Source organism: Oncorhynchus gorbuscha, linkage group LG12, assembly GCF_021184085.1.
Source record: "Oncorhynchus gorbuscha isolate QuinsamMale2020 ecotype Even-year linkage group LG12, OgorEven_v1.0, whole genome shotgun sequence".
In the NCBI taxonomy this organism is placed as follows: Eukaryota; Metazoa; Chordata; class Actinopteri; order Salmoniformes; family Salmonidae; genus Oncorhynchus; species Oncorhynchus gorbuscha.
In genome coordinates this window covers 42,654,919-42,671,292 of record NC_060184.1, presented here as the reverse complement: position 1 = coordinate 42,671,292, position 16,374 = coordinate 42,654,919, and the positions used below count along the sequence as shown (strand labels likewise).

Genomic DNA, 16,374 nt, shown 5'->3' with positions numbered 1-16,374 from the left:
CCGTATTGCCCAGTGACAGCCCCGAAACCTGAAGGATCTGGAGAAGGGGTCTATATGGGGTCTAGAGGGTCTAGAGGTTTATATGGAGGAGTGGGCCAAAATCCCTGCTGCAGTGTGCAAACCTGATCAAGAACTACAGGAAACGTATGATCTCTGTAATTGCAAACAAAGGTTTCTGTGCCAAATATTAAGTTCTGCTTTTCTAATGTATCAAATACTTATGTCATGCAATAAAATGCTAATTAATTACTTAAAAATCATACAATGTGATTTTCTGGATTTTTGTTTTAGATTGCGTCTCTCACAGTTGAAGTGTACCTATGATAAAAAATTACAGACCTCTACATGCTTTGTAAGCAGGAAAACCTGCAAAATCGGCAGTGTATCAAATACTTGTTCTCCCCACTGTATATCTGCCGATATATCATTTTTTAGAGGTGGAATAAATTATACTCCAAAGGATTCACATATACTCTAAATGATTATTTCTTAACTAAATATTAAAATAACATTATTTCTGAACATTTATTTGTGGTTTACATTATAGCCTCCAAAAAGCAACTACATCCTCTATTAATATGAAAGTAAATCAAAAACACTTGTTTAGATTCCCTTTCTTTAGGTACAACTTACACTGTTTAACCCACTTAATATGTACAGTATATACTGTATTCTAGTCGAGGCTCATCCTATATTACTACTGCTGTACACACCTTTTCTATTCATATACTGTCCATACGGTCTATACACACCATCATACACATACACAGTGTATATATTTACATCCTGGGGTTCGATATTGCTCGCACTAATATTTATATATTTATTATAGCTTTTTATGTGTGCTCTTCCTGGTACAAGAGTGCCCCCAAGATAATTAAAAATAAATGGCAGACATCTCAGAACAATTTCCACTTTGAAAGCCTTCGATGGCTCAAAGTGGAGGAGAAAGGCTCTCAGATTAAGTTGTAACTCGTACATAAGATTGTCCACAGTATGGTCCCCAGGTATCTATATAACTACTTTAACTTGGTCCGGGATAACCATAATTATTCCACTAGAAGGAGTGAAACTGATGATTTAAAAGTTCCTTTAGATTTAAAAGTGGTATGGAAAAATGTTATTTTTTTGTACTCAGCTGCCATTCTTTGGAAAAGTCTTCCAAAGAATTTGAAACTTCTACCTTCAATGGGTAGTTTCAAGTTCTCACTGCAATCAAGCAAGCAAACAATATCTCATCATGAATGTAAGCAGGCACATGGCATAAATGATAGATCTGTGTCAACTGTCTTGCAGATTTCAGATTTCGTAAAACAAACTAAATAAGCCGACTAACATAATAGGCACAACAGTAACAGTGTTATTGTTGTATCAAGGATGAGCTCACTTTGGAGCCATTCCAGTGTTTGCACTTAAGTATCACAGATTACTATCTAGCTAGGCTCTATCTAGCCAGCAAGGTAGTTAACCTAACTACATTGCTGGCTAGCAAGCCAGCTAACATTAACTAAGTGCGCATGTGATTAGGGCCAGGCTGATTGCCAACTAGTGTTGAGCAATTAGTGCTTTTTGAGGTCAATTCGGTTTCTGTTAGATTATAAAAAACATCACAGTTGGTTTTTTTCAACATAAAATGCATTATAAAATAATGACATTACAATGATTTTAGAGCTTTTTAATGTAAATTCCAAAGTCAAAATTAGCAGCCAGTTAGACCATCTAATGTTATGTCTTCCCCATACTGTAATGTCTTTAGTTTATCCTATTTAGCTAGCCTGCCTAAGTAAGCTGCAGAGCTGTCTGATGAAATAATTGTACAAGTTCTTCTGTCCCTTTATTTGTTGTGTACATTCTTCTCTCATGTGGTCTGTGCAGTCTGAATGTATCTAACCTAAATTGTCAGGAGTAAAAGTGCATCTGTCGAGAGCTGTATATAACAATGAGATGCTCAAGTGTCCGCTGTAACAATGGGAGTCATTGTCCAGAAGGCAGGAAGGCAGGCAAAAAGATGAAGTCCAAAATAAGCTCATAGACATAAGTCCCTGAAGATGGGACAAAGCGCATGACAAGTTGGCCCTGAGGAAGCCAGCTGTTCTCAACCACTTCATTGCTCCATTCTTCCAAGAATGAAGAGGCAAATACACATACACAACACCAGCTTGATATCTCCCTTGTCCCCAATCTTTTTACCCACAGAGTAACAGGCCTGGTGCTCTCTATCTTTTTCTGTTTGTCCTAGGTGTTGGAAGAGCTGACAAATCAGAACTGAAGAATATTGTTAAAGAGACCCATGAGGAACACCTAATGCTGCACTGACTTCTCTCTCCTGCATGCTCTCCTTCCCATACTGTCCTGTTGTGTTTCAACACCTCTTAACCCCCTTCCCTGAATAGAGTTGCCTTGCCCCTGATCAGATTTAGGTTTGTACCTAATCCCAATTTCAACTCCATCACTCTCTCTCCCCTACACCTTAATACACACACAGGCGCACTTTTTAAATTAGTGCTGTAATGACGCTCTTATTTGGTTACATGTGTTAACTGTTGTTACTTTTGTTGTCAATTAGTGTTCATTTGTTGTTCATGTTGTTACCAATTTGAATAAATGCATTTTATGTACAAATGTTTTGCTGTATTTACATTTAGAATATTTCAGGAATCATTTCCCCCATAAATTTACAGTGTTGGCAGCTTAATACTGTAATTTTGCTTTACAGAGATACTGTAATGTATTTTTCAGTACAATTTTCTTACTGTAAAACATTACATCATCCCTGCTTTAAATTTACACTCGTGTATGTTTAAGAGGTGGGTTTTAGGGTGTGAGAGATATGAAAGTAGAAGCAACATAGCAGTGAGTGTCAGATCAGTGTTGTGTTGTCACTAGTTGGCCCTTGTGTCCTTTAAGTATACATTTACCCAGAGCAACAATTTCAAGCAAATTATATTAATTTCAGCCCAACATAACTAATTTCAGTCAGCAGCTGATTTGATCCTCTTGTTTCCGTAGCGGGAAAATGGAAAAATTGTGACACATTGCCAAGTGTTATTTTAGATAAATGGTAGGCTTACAGGCTTATTGTTCCGAGTAGGTCAGTGAGGTTCTCTTTAAAATAAGTTTTTGAACAGCCTGGTTCACTGCTACATGTTTCTCTGGAGAGAAGCCTGACGTCAGCTGTTCAATTAATTTAAAATGACAGCTCAATATATTCCTCTCTACCATTGAGACGGTGTGTGTGTGTGTGTGTGTGTGTGTGTGTGTGTGTGTGTGTGTGTGTGTGTGTGTGTGTGTGTGTGTGTGTGTGTGTGTGTGTGTGTGTGTGTGTGTGTGTGTGTGTGTGTGTGTGTGTGTGTGTGTGTGTGTGTGTGTGTGTGTGTCAGTAAGAACAAAGATGTGTGTGTCAGTAGAAAGATATTTAGTTATCCCAGTGAATCATTCCGACTACAGAGGCAGACTGAGCACTGGCAGCAAAATCATCTACAATATTTATTTTCCTCTCAAACACTGTCAGCCACATCAAAGGTCTGTTAGGTGGTTCAACTAGTTCTAAGCCAACAGCAGACATGTCTATGGAAAAATACATTTCGAACAGTTACATTTGCATAGAAGATAATAATTTGTAGTGCTGTTTAAATCACTCTACATATTTTTTATTAGAAAGAAGGAGATGTTAACACCCATAAATAGATTCCTGGCTGGAATTAAATAACTACTAGCGCATAACTTGCAAAAGTAAATTCACACCAGTTCCTTTCATTTTCACTAAACCTCAAAATAATTAATTCATTAACAATGCAAAAATGTGTTCCTCAAATGTAAAATAAGATTTATTTGATTACAGCTAAAATGTGAATTATAGCAGAATACTTATAATTCATTCTAACGCAGTAAAAACTTTTTAAAAAAAGATTAATTCCCAATACAATATTCCATTTAGAAACCTATCCGATCCCAGGTGGTAGAGAATGCGGCTTTCAAAGGCAATATCCGATAAATGCTGCACATGTAGGCTCTACCATGAATACAATCTCCACACATGCATTGCTTTTAAAATCTACAGTCTTCAACCATTGATCAGATTGTATCCTGTCTGGGCAACACAGCTGATAAAAAAAAAAATGTAAGACAGTGAAAAAATAATATAACAATTAAAATCAACTACAACCAGCATCAACATCTCTGAGTACTTTCTACTCCTGTCGACGTTCATTGAGGAATAAATGTAAAAATATAATGTATAGCATCCATGTAAACAATCCTTAAGCACAGCTAGTAGACATTTCAGTCATTTAGCAGATGCTCTAATCCAGAGTGACGTTCAACACACACACACACAGTGTTAGTGATGGCGTCTGGTATAGAACATAGCCAGAGAGACAAGATCAATAGGGAGGATTGTGTTCCAAATAGAACCTGGAAGCATTCCAAGTGGGAACACTCAGAAGAACATTAGGCAGTTCTACGCATGGCATGGCTGGTGATTGTCGGGACAGAGACAGAGTCAACTCTGTGGAGACACACTGGGAACAGAAATAGGTTTAGTGTGACAAGCAGACAGGCATTAACAAATGACAGAGAGGACTGGGTAGATAGACACCAGACACAGATGGGGGCAGGGAAAGATGTTAGACTGAACACAAAAAGAGGAGAATACGCCTTTAAATATAATTGCATTATCCATTTTCTGTGTGTCATTGTGTGTGTGTGTGTGTGTGTGTGTGTGTGTGTGTGTGTGTGTGTGTGTGTGTGTGTGTGTGTGTGTGTGTGTGTGTGTGTGTGTGTGTGTGTGTGTGTGTGTGTGTGTGTGTGTGAGAGAGAGGTGAATGTACAGTTGAAGTTGAAAGTTTACAAACACTTGCATTCCAAGGCCTACCTTCAAACTCAGTGCCTCTTTGCTTGACATCATGGGAAAATAAAAATAAATAAGCAAAGACCTCAGAAAAAAGAAATTGTAGACCTCCACAAGTCTGGTTCGTCCTTGGGAGCAATTTCCAAACACCTGCAGGTACCACGTTCATCTGTACAAACAATAGTACACAAGTATAAACACCATGGTACCACGCAGCACTTAGGTTGGAGTCATACCGTCAAACCACTCAGAAAGGAGACACGTTCTGTCTCCTAGAGATGTATGTACTTTGGTGCAAAAAGTTTAAATCAATCCCACAACAACAGCAAAGTACCTTGTGAAGATGCTGGAGGAAACACGTACAAAAGGATCTATATCCACAGTCAAACAAGTACAATATTGACATAACCTGAAAGGTAGCTCAGCAAGGAAGAAGATCCCAACGTGAAGCATGGGGTGGCAGCATCATGTTGTGAGGGTGCTTTGCTGCAGAAGGGACTGGTGCACTTTACAGAATAGATGGTATCATGAGGGAGGGAAATTGTGTGGATATATTGAAGCAACATCAAGACATCAGTCAAGGAGTTAAAGCCTGGTAGCAAATGGGTCTTCCAAATTGACAATGACCCCAAGCACACATCCAAAGTTGTGGCAAAATGGCTTAAGAACAACAAAGTAAAAGGTATTGGAGTGGCCATCACAAAGCCCTGACCTCAATCCCATAGACAATTTGTGGCTCAGTTACACCAGTTACACCAGCTCTGTCAGGAGGAATGGGCCAAAATTCACCCAACTTATTGTGGGAAGCTTGACGTTTGACCCAAGTTAAACAATTTAATGGAAATGCTAATTGAGTGTATCTAAACTTCTGACCAACTTGGGATGTGATGAAAGAAATAAAACCTGAAATAAATCACCCTTCTATTTTTCTGACATTTCACATTATTACAATAAAGTGGTGATCCTAACTGACCTAAAACAGGGAATATTTTATACGATTAAATGTCAGGAATGATGAAAAACGGAGTTTAAATATATTTGGCTAAGGTGTATGTAAACTTTCAACTTCAACTGTGTGTATTTATGTGCGTGTATGCTATTCTGTATTCCCCCCAAAACACACACAGAGAGAGAAACACACTCATGTCTGAGCAAGCCTTCTATCAGTCCAGATTTGACACACACAGCAGCAGCGTAGCACCGTTCTGTCACTCCCAGTCAGCTAATGAACGAGAGGACGCTCTCACTCAAGGCTACCTGACCCTTTGGTACACTGACAGGCTAACAATGATAATCGATTTACACACACACACACACACCACCTCATATGTGCAACTCAATTAGTCCCCTTAGCAGAAACAGAGGCCCCATTCAGAACAGTAGGACTTTGTTAGCGGCTACAAGACACACTGACACAGCCAATTATTTTCATTTCAGACTGGTACAACTGGGCACAGACATCATTTCAACGTCTATTCCACGTCGGTTCAATGTAATAACATTGCAATTATGTGAAAACAACATTGATTCAACCAGTGTGTTAGCAGTGGGGTCCTTGTTAATTTTCAGTAGCTATCAGGCCTCAAAATTGTACAAATAATTCTAGACTAGAACTACACTAGCTACAGTACTGTAAGGCTACCGATTGTAATGCAACATATTTTAGAATGTCTTTTCCCCTAAGGATCAAGTATTACATTTGACTTATTAATGTAATAGATTGCTTGTCAGGTTGTTTTTATGGTCATACTAACCACATTTAAAATATAGGAAATTAGACGTTAGTGCCAAGTGATTGTTCTTATATTAAACATCTCACCGCATTCAGGTTTTATTGCTTTCCAGAGACAGCCATTCCAGGATTGTTCAAAGGCATGCCTTCATCTAATGTCCCAATAGGACATGGAGCAGAATGTGAAAGGGATTCATGAATGCCATGTTGAAATGGCATCACCAAACCCTTTTCTGGTAATGAAACTCATTAAAAAGTGAAACTGACAGTGTTTTAGCAACATCAAATGTTATAAAAAATCTGTTCATATACACCCCCATAAAGACTATGATGTATTTTTTAAACGTTTTTACGAGCACTTAGATCAAATCAAACTTTGTTGTATTCGGCGCATGTGACAAGTGTAAACTTTACCGTGAAATGCTTTACTTAAAAGCCCTTAACCAACAGTGCAGTTCAAGAAGAAGAAAATATTTACCAAGTAGGCCAAAATAAAAAGTTATAATAAAAAGTAACAATAACAATAACAGGGCTATATACAAGGGGCACGAGTCCGTGTGCAGGGGTACATGTTAGTTGAGGTAAACTGTACATGTAGGTGGGGGCGAATTGACTATGCATAGGTAATAAACAAACAGCGAGTAGAAGCAGCAGTGTACAAGGGGGGATCAATGTAAATTGTCTGGTGGCGATTTTTATAAATTGTTCAGCAGTGTAATGGCTTGGGGGTAGAAGCTGTTGAGGAGCCTTTTGGTCCTCGACTTGGTGCTCCGGTACCGCTTGCTGTGCGGTCGCAGAGAGAACAGTCTATGACTTGGGTGACTGGAGTCTCTGACAATTCTCTGGGCTTTCCTCTGCCACCGCCTATTATATACGTCCTGGATGGCAGGAAGCTTGGCCCCAGTGTTGTACTCAGCTATTTGCACTACCCTCGACTTACGGTCAGATGCCGAGCAGTTGCCATATCAGGCGGTGATGCAACTGGTCAGGATGCTCTCGATGGTGTAGCTGTAGAACCTTTTGAGGATCTGGGGACCCATGCCAAACCTTTTCAGTCTCCTGAGGGGAAAAAGGTTTTGTCGTGCCCTCTTCACGACTGTCTTGGTATGTTTGAACCATGATAGTTCGTTGATGCGGACACAAAGGAACTTGAAACTCTCGACCTCCTCCACTACAGCGCCGTCAATGGGGGCCTGTTTGGCCTGACTCTTCCTGTAGTTCTCGATCAGCTCCCTTTGTCTTGCTCACATTGAGGGCGGGGTTGTTGTCTTGGCACCACACTGCCAGTTCTCTGACATCCTCTCTATAGACCGTCTCATCGTTGTCGGTGATCAGGCCTACCATTGTTGTGTCGTCAGCAAATATAATGATGGTGTTGGAGTCGTGTTTGGCCACGCAGTCGTGGGTGAACAGGGAATACAGGAGGGAAATAAGTACACACCCCTGAAGGGCCCCAGTGTTAAGGATCAGCGTGGCAGACGTGTTGTTGCCTACTCTTACCACCTGGGGGCAGCCCATCAGGAAGTCGAGGATTCAGTTGCAGAGGGAGGTGTTTAGTCCCAGTCCTTAGCTTAGTGATGAGCTTCGTAGGCACTATGGTGTTGAACGCTGAGCTGTAGTCAATGAACAGCATTCTGACATAAGGGTGTTCCTTTTGTCCAAGTGAGAAAGGGCAGTGTGGAGTGCGATTGAGATTGCGTCATCTGTGGATCTGTAGGGGCTGAATGCGAATTGGAGTGGGTTATGACCAGCCTTTCAAAGCACTTCATGGCTACCAACGTGAGTGCAATGGGACGGTAATAATTTAAGCAGGTTACCTTTGCTTACTTGGGCACAGGGACTATGGTGGTCTGCTTGAAACATGTAGGTATTACAGACTCAGTCAGGGAGAGGTTGAAAATGTTAGTGAAGAAACATGACAGTTGGTCCACGCATGCTTTGAGTATACGTCCCTTTAATCTGTCGGCTACAGAGAGCGTTATGACGCAGTCATCCAGAACAGCTGGTGCTCTCGTGCATGCTTCAGTGTTGCTTGCCTCGAAGCGAGCATAAAAGGCATTTAGCTCGTCTGGTAGGCTTGTTTCTCTTTGTAGTTTGTAATAGTTCTCATGTCCTGCCACATCTGACGAGCGTCAGAGCCGGTGTAGTAGGATTCAATCTTAATCTTGTATTGACGCTTTGCTTGTTTGATGGTTCGTCTGAGGGCATAGCGGATTCTCAGAAGGCTCTCCAATCTGCGTCCGGTCATGAGACAATAGCAGCAACATTATATACACAATAAGTAAATAATAATAAATATATGCCATTTAGCAGACGCTTTTATCCAAAGCGACTTACAGTCATGTGTGCATACATTCTACGTATGGGTGGTCCCGGGAATCGAACCCACTACCCTGGCGTTACAAGCGCCATGCTCTACCAACTAAAAAAATAAGTTAGACAAAACGCAAAAAAAAATATTATAAAATTGCACAATTGGTTGGGAGAATGTAAAACGTCAGCCATGGTCTTCGGCACCATCTTATATGGTCAGTTTCTTACTTTCAAAGAATGTTTGGGAATGACGTAGAGTATGGCATTTGTGAAAATTCTATAGCAATGTAATAGAGCCGGTATGGTAACCAGTTTCTAATAGCAATACGGCACCCCAGGGGTTTGTGGTATGAACTGTAGCCAATATACAGCTGCTAACAGCTGTATCCAGGAACTCCGTGTTGCGTCATACTTAAGAACAGCCCTTAGTTGTTGTATATTGGCCATACCATACCCCCTTCTGCCTTATTGCTTAATCATAGCAGTCAAACAAGTTAAATCAACATCCATTGATGGAAAATAATCTGGCGAGTTTCATAAGGTCAAATGATCTTTTCTCTTGCGATATATTATGTCATAGCTCGCAATAATTATTATTTTGAGGAAAACCACATTTTGCTTCTGTGGTTACAAGTTAGTACGATAATCCTTAATTGGTTAGATTATGGAAAAAGGGTTTATGTAAAATATGGAACTCCTCTCTTGCTGTGAAAAAGGCCTTTTAGGCAGGTTTAGAGTGGTCAAGATGACTGGATATTTTTGCTACATCTGGCAACCCTGTTGGCAGTCAAAATTGCACTGATAAACTATGGGGAATAGTAGCAGGCTCGCCCTTCTGCAGCTTGCATGCCAATGCATTCTTGTCTCGACCCACGTTTTGACAACTGAATGGGAACTGCCTGGCCGACCATTTTATAAATGCTAAATTTGATTGACAACTAAGCTTTATGCATGCTAACTGTGGATAATAGTTGTTCAAGATCAGCATAGCTAGCAAAGTGATTCACATTTCTTGCTTGCTAGCCAAATGACACCTGCATCTCTAGCTGTAGCCACTGAAAAATTATATTAGGGGAGGAAGTTGGTCACTCACCCATTGAGTTTACATACTCCCAGCAGCTACTGTAGCTAGCTGGCTAATATAAGGCACTGGGTTGTTTGCTTGCTAAATAAATAGCTTCATAAATATATACGCTCGTCTATTAGCCACATTTTAACTGACTTGTGATCTTTGCCATTTCTGGTTTGATTGTATTGACAATCCCAGCCTTAGTAACATTTGTCAGTTTTTCTCCAAAATACGGAGTCACTAAAACTGAAATAGTGCATCCTGAATGGGTGGAGGCAGCAATCAATGTACCAACCCGATAGCAATATTTTTTGGACAACCAAGAAATGTATTAGTGAATCATATTAATCATGCATTGAACTGCATCCATCTATTCTGCCAACAATGCCCTGTTGAGTCAAACAATCTATTTTTAAAACCTCTTATAAAGTTGGTTTTGTAGCATAAACTGGGAATTTTGCAAGGCATGCTCTCCCATGTCCAAACCTGTCTCACAGAAGAGACATGGTCATCTTAGTGTGTGTAGGACATGGCTTTGATATTCCCACTCTCATCCCAAAGGCATAGGTGTGTGTGATGGGGAGAGGGATAGGGTGTGTGTGTGTGCACTTGCCTGTCCGCTTGGGCATGGCGAAATCTATTTCAGAATCAGTGTATCACCTCACGCAAACTCTCACACATGCCTCATTGCACAAAAATCTAATTTACCAGAGTGGTCCCCAAAGGTGACAGTGGTTTTAAAACCATTCCAGGCAATTACACAGATGAAATCCTGCTCTACTTGTGACCCCGGTCACAAACCTACTGCCTCTAAATCTTCCAGAGTATCCCCCACACTACACTTATAACTGCAGACATCTGAACCTAACAGCTAAAGAGCATTTAGAGAACCAGTTAACCTAAATAACCTTACAGCTCAAGAATGTTTACTTTACCAGTCAGTGACCACAAGCATGTCTGCAGTAACAGTGCATTGTTAGGTATCTAGCTGATTTACCATAGACCATACACTTTTACCTTTAGCCTTTACTCGTGACCAGAATACTCACTGCATGTAAGGCTTGTATGTTCTTTAACTTCAGGTTATAGTCGAGTCGTCCAAAAGCAAGAGCGTTTCCTGGTCCATCTTTTCAGCTGCAAAAGACAGTAAAAGTGGTACCTAATCAGTTGCACAACTGAATGCATTAAATCGACATGTGTCTTCAGCATTTAACCCAACCCCTCTAAATCAGTGAGGTGCTGGGGGCTGCCTAAGTCAACATCCACGGCACCAGGGGAACAATTGTTGTTGGGGGTTAACTGCCTTGCTCAAGGGAAGAAAGGCAGATTTTTTCCACCTTGGTGGCTCGGGAATTTGAACCAGCAACCGAGCTGGAAGACGTAGATGCTACTTTACACAGGGTCATTCAAATTTCGCAGTTTTACTTAACATCAAACTTTGGAATCAAAGAGGCCAGGTTCCATTCATTCAGCGTACCTTTACAAAGCTGCCCATTCACTGGCCTTGGACTCTGCATTTAAGTACAGAAATAAAGATAAACCTGCCAAATAGTTTGGTTAAATGAACCCAGATGGAGAATAAGTCAAATCTAGCTATGGCAACTTAGCTAGCCAGCTAACTTAGCTAGCTTTAACTAATGAGTGAAACAGTTTCCGAGACAGTCCAGAAGATGTGTCAGATTTAGCTAGCTAAGGTAGCGGGAGAATTAACCCACTGGCTGGGTCAAATATCCATAGCACAACGATAATAAACCAACACCAACAACTCTTGCTGTAAATACAGAGAAAAAACACTATTGACCCAATGCCTGCAACCCAGCAATTGGGTCAGCCAAACAACCCAACATGTTGTGTAACTGACATCTCAAAGCCATGCATGCAAAAAGCCTCGACCTGTCTGATGCTCGCATATTTCTCTGTCCTCAGTTTGATTGTATTTTTTGCCTTGTAACGGATTGCTTCTAGAAATACAGAAGGAAAAATACATCCAGATGAGCTAGCTACAAGTTTAAAGCAATTACATATCTAATTGTAACAAATAAAATGTATTGGCTACATTTTTTAGAATACATGCATTTACTTACCTTATCAAATCTTGAAGACGATACACTCATTTATCTCGAGTGGGAGCGCCGCAAACATATTTGCAGGGTGTTGATGCATCCCCCTCGCAACACCACAGGAAGGGGATTGGTATCCATCTGCAAAAGTTAAGTTTTGCTCTGATGTCAAATCAACTCAAATTGTTGCTAGCTTGCTACCTAAGATGTTGTGCTAGCTGACATGCTACTGAACCGTGATACTGGAATATTGTTATTAAAAGACAGCAACATATTCACCTAGAAATACGTGTTTAGGCAAATCATTAGTTAGCTTGCTACCTATCAAATAAATTGTGCAAAAAATATGATAGCTAACATTAGCTAGCTAAGCTCTAGTCAGTCAGTAGCACTGACATAATGAAACTCTACCCTATAAAACATGAAATTGCTAACTAAGCATCATTTAGCTAATAAAATGGTCACGTTTATTAGGAAGTTTAATGAATAAGTTACTCACCGGACAACTTTGGTAGGTACTGTAGATAGTTTAGTTTCCATTTTTCAACAAATGTTTTTAGTACCGTTGATTGGTCATCAATGGTCTTGAAACTCGTGTGTTCACCAGAAACGACTTCTGGCAAACTGTTGCCACTAGTAGCAATACATATTATTGTTGTCAAAGGTTTGCCGCAGATTCACCACTAGTGGCAAACTTTTGCATACTTCTGGTAACATTTTATGACACACTATTTAGATTGCAAGAAGTTTGCAGCAACAAATACATTTATGTACTAGTTGAACTGCTTTGAATTGCTAAAGTGAATGTGGTCATAAAATAACAGATAAACCATGAGATGTATCTTGTGAATTACATTTACACTATTGTAATGACCCGACTAGATCATAAAGGAACAATTGTCCAGACAGAGGCTTGAGTTTACGAATTGACGGTTTATTACACCAACTTTTCACAGGCTACTGTTTGGGCCGTAGCACACGCCAAATAGATGACACAAGCCAATCGTGACCTTCTCTTGTGAAGCCCAGACGTAAGAGAGAGAGAACAAAAGCTGAACCTGGTCTTAACTTCCAATGCTCCACCCCCCTGCCCAACCCCCCTCCACGCCACTCCGCCAACCACCAGGATGCCCGGCATCAGAACATTCCAGGCATTCCCGTGATTGGCAGATAGCAGGTTGATTGACAGGTCGGACCCCGCGAACACCGGGTACTGGTCAGTACAACACAACCACCTCCTAGCCTAACACATAACACACAGCTGTCTGTGCGGGTCGCTACACAGCCCCCCCACCACAAAGTCCCTCGTCCCTGAGGGAACAAACAAAGTCTCTGAAGCGACCCGGAGGTCTCCTTTGCCTGCATGGTCGTGATGGTCGCAGAGTGCCCCTCTGGGACCCAGGGGATGAAGGCAGGGATATGGGTGACAAGGAAGCGGGAACGGGTAATACAGTCTGTGGCTCTGGGGAACCACGCGGTGACACAGGGGGGGAGACAGGGGGAGTGGGCTGTCTGGAGCCTTGTCTGCGGCACCTGAGGGTGGGTGCCTGGAGAATGTCATTGCCAGAGAGGGGAATTGTGGGGGTTCCTGGGGTTTGGGGAGAAGAGGCCCATCTGTATGGGGCTAACCTGTCCCGGTGCAGTGCCACCTTTCTCCCCTGGGAGGAAGCTGCACCCGGTACACAACCTCCCCTACCCTCTCCAGGACACTGCAGGGTCCCACCCAGTGACTGTCCAACTTGGGGCATCTGCCTTTTTTCCTTAGGGGCTGTAGACCCAGACCAGCTCCCCAGCCACAAAGTGCCTTCCCCGGGTGTGCACGTCATAGTTCCTTTTCTGCCTCACACCTGCATTCACCAGCTGCTCTCTGGCGAAGGTGTGGGCTGTCTCCAGGCGGTCCTGGAGTCTCCGGGCATACTCCGGCCCCGGAGGAACATGAGGGCTATCCAGGGGCCGACCAAACGCCATCTCTGCAGGGGTGCGGATCTCTCTCCCCAGCATGAGGAGGGCAGGCGTGCAGGAAGTGGAGTCTTGGACAGCGGAGCGGCATGCCATGAGGACCATAGGCAGGTGCTTGTCCCAGTCACGCTGGTGTTTGGAAGAGACGATGGCCAGCTGCTGTCCAAGCGTTTTGTTGAAGCGCTCCACAAGGCCATCACTTTGAGGATGGAGAGGAGTAGTGCGGGTCTTGTGCATACCCAGCCTCTCACACATGGTGGCGAACACACGGGACTCAAAGTTTCTGCCTTGGTCGCTGTGGATGGACTCTGCAGCTCCAAACCTGCTGAACATCCCCGCTGTCAGGGCGTCGACGATGGTCTCTGCCTCCTAGTCAGGCAGAGCATAGGCCTCGGGCCATTTTGTGAAATAGTCCATGGCCGTGAGCACCCAGCGGTTTCCACTGTCTGTGGTGGGGAACGGCCCAACTACATCCACTCCCACCCTCTCCATGGGAGCCCCCACTGGGAACTGTTGGAGCTGAGCATGAGAGCGGCCTGGGGGGCTCTTTCTCGCTGTGCAGTTGTCACAGCGGTGACAAAAGTCCTCCACATCCCTCTTGTGCTGCCCCCAGTAGAAGCCCTGACGGAGACGGCGCAGTGTTTTTGTGACCCCAAAGTGTCCAGTCCCCAACCCCCCATGAGTACTCTGGAGCACAGCCTCCCGCAATGCTTTTGGGACCACCACCTGCCACCTCTCCTCTCCCGTAGCTGACTCCTTCCATGCCCGCTGTAGCACGCCATCAGCCAGCCGCAGTCTCTCAAACTTCGACCACAACCCTTTGGTCGCGAGTGAGAGCGCTGTCACCTCTTCCCATGGTGGCCTCACCTGCGCCTCTACCCACTGTAGCACTGGCTATAGGTCTGTGTCCCGTCCCTGCTGCTGCCGCCATTCAGCCACGTCGACAGTCTGCAGCTCACAGCAGACAGGCCCGCTCGCCCGACACACTGTGGCACAGACACCCTCCTCTGCCCGCAGCTCTCTCTCCCGTCCCTCTCTCCGTTCACAGTGGCGGCAGCCGTCTGCAGTACAGGGCCGACGGGACATGGCGTCGGCGTTGGAATGGCGTGCCCCTGCCCTGTGCACCACCGTGAAGTCATACGGCTGAAGCTCCTCCAACCAGCGTGCCACCTGCCCCTCTGGCTCTCTGAAAGACATGAGCCACTGGAGAGCAGAGTGGTCAGTCCTTACAGTAAAGGGCAGACCACCCAGGTAGTACTTGAAGTGTTTGACGGAAGCCACAACAGCCAAGAGCTCCCGCCGGGTGACACAGTAGCGGCGCTCATGTTTGTCAAATGTTTTGCTGAAGTACGCCACCACTCTCTCCCCCTCTGGCCCCACCTGGGCCAGCACCCCACCCATGCCCACATTGCTCGCGTCTGTGTCCAGGATAAAGGGCAAGGTGAGGTCAGGGGGCGAGCACGGGGCCTCGATCAGTGCACGTTTGAGGGTGTTGAACGCCTCCTCACACGCCACTGTCCAAGTGAAAGCCTTGTCCTTCGGCAGCAGGCGGTTCAGTGGAGCAGCAACGCTTGAGAAGCCCCGTACAAACCTCCTGTAGTACGAGGCCAGGCCCAGGAAGCTCTTCAGCTGACGCTGGTCGGTGGGGGTGGGCCAGTCTCTGACAGCCCCTACCTTGTCCTCCATGGTGCTGATCCCCTCCTTCCCCACTCGGTGGCCCAAGAAGGACACCTCTCTCCTCATGAAGTGGCACTTCTCAGGGTGGAGCTTCAGACCTGTGGCAGCCACCCTCTCCAGCACACGCCGTAGCGCCCCCAGGGCTGACTGGAAGGAGCTGCCATGGGCCAGGATGTCATCGAGGTATACCAGACACTGCTGTCGGGGGATGCCATCCAGCATCCTGTCCATCAAACGCTCAAAAGTAGCTGGAGCGTTGCACAGGCCAAAGCACAGGACCTTGAACTGCCAGTGTCCTCTGTTAGTGGAGAACGCAGTTTTGGCTCTGGCCTCTGGGGAGAGGGGCACCTGCCAGTAGCCACTGCGGAGGTCTAGTGAGGAGAACCAGGAGGACCCCTAACCAGGTCCAGCGACTCATCGATACGTGGTATGGGGTATGAGTCCTTCCTGGTTACCTCATTCAGCCGCCTGTAGTCCGCACAGAACCTCAGCTTGCCCCCTTCTTCGGAACCATGACGACTGGCGCCGCCCAGGGGCTGTCTGAGGGCTCAATGAAGTCTGCCCGCTGCATCTCCAACACAGCCTTGTCTGCCGCCTCCTGGCGTGCCAGCGGGATACGGCGGGGACGCATCTTGATGGGTCGAGCATCACCTGTGTCGATCTCATGCTGCACCAGATGAGTCTGACCCACCTCTTCCTCACTCAACGCAAAGCT

The 16,374-nt window shown here is 44.3% G+C and overlaps 1 long non-coding RNA gene across 1 annotated transcript; it reads right to left on the bottom strand.

The window, feature by feature from the left end:
- Positions 1-3,500: 3,500 nt before the first annotated feature.
- LOC123991697 lies at positions 3,501-12,680 on the bottom strand. Its single transcript, XR_006830842.1, has 4 exons — positions 12,523-12,680; positions 12,048-12,164; positions 11,013-11,097; positions 3,501-4,520 (listed from the first exon to the last, which is right to left on the bottom strand). It is a non-coding gene; the product is annotated as an uncharacterized LOC123991697 (long non-coding RNA).
- Between the last annotated feature and the right edge of the window lie 3,694 nt (positions 12,681-16,374).